Source organism: Histoplasma capsulatum, genomic scaffold (assembly GCF_000149585.1).
Source record: "Histoplasma capsulatum NAm1 scaffold_1 genomic scaffold, whole genome shotgun sequence".
Taxonomy (NCBI): domain Eukaryota; kingdom Fungi; phylum Ascomycota; class Eurotiomycetes; order Onygenales; family Ajellomycetaceae; genus Histoplasma; species Histoplasma mississippiense.
Window position 1 is genome coordinate 2,732,347 of NW_001813982.1, and position 1,250 is coordinate 2,733,596.

Consider the following 1,250-nt stretch of genomic DNA (forward strand, 5'->3'; position numbering starts at 1 on the left):
GTTGTGAAGAATATGAAGAGTGAGTTTTGATTTTCTGTTTATTTCTATTCGAAGTCATAGTATTTCTTCTATTCATTTTTTTCCCTTTCTTTCTTCCTTTCCTCTTTTTGTATCCCCCCCGGTGACATCCACCACCTAACTATATCCCAACTCAATTTACTCATTCATTTCTCTCCAGCCACAACTGGATCCCGGAGCTCAAGCTGTGGGTACCGGATAAGGAACGAATGGCTGAAACTGCGAAGCTTTCTCCGGAAGAGCGGAAAAAGAAACAAGATGAGGAACGCCGCGTGCGCCAAAATGAGATTCAACAAGATTCCGGACGATGGGGTTGATTTAGTGGGTTCCACCCTTTGAAAAGGATGCAGCACCAGAAAGCCATTCAACAGCTTTCACACCCAACGCTCCGGCTCCGATACACAACCCCAGTGTTTTTACGATGGCCTTACCGGTTGAAGCACTGCGTATAACCTTCCGTCAAAACCGCCATGGCTTTTGTCCTTCGACATGAAACGTACCGAAAAATAATAACTCGTAATTGGATCTGTGAATATTTCATGCATATATCTGTATTTAAGCACATCAACAACTTGGCTGCGCTACTTACTTGTTTATTTGTTTCTTGGCCCCTCTTTTTTTTTTTTTTTTTTTTTTTTTTTTTTTTTTTTTCGGTGTCAATTTGTTTTTTCTTTATGTGATCTTATTCGGGATTTTGGACGTCCCTGTTGCCCTTGGTTATCATTATTTCTGGAATGGGCCGTTACATCATCTACTTAGCTACAAAGTAGTAATGACTGAAGATGATTATCCTTCGTTAGTAGAGGAGGGGGAGCATGAGCATGATATACCCTGGCTATTCAGTACTGCATCTTATGTCATATTTTTGGCAGTTTTTCAAATTTGTTTTTCTTGCGTTTGTTTCGGTTCGGGCTTCTTATCTGGATACCACAGCGTCTGAAATTGAAAATCCATGGCAACGTCATTTTTCCCTGTTGAAGCTTTGAGTAGTTTAGAACCGGACCTAATTGTCTCCCGGCTCCGGCGAAGGCTGAACCCCAGTGATAATCAGCGGGCCGGCATGATTATTAATCGGCGGATGGTTTCTCCGCCGGCGAACATTCTCCCGTTCTTCTCCGTTCTTTTCCGCTCTTTCTCCCCCTTGCAAGCATATTGAAACCCCACAGCCAAAAAAAAAGGATAAAAAAATTTCCTCCTATATAAAGCCTTGTGTGTTCCTTGTTCTAGAACCC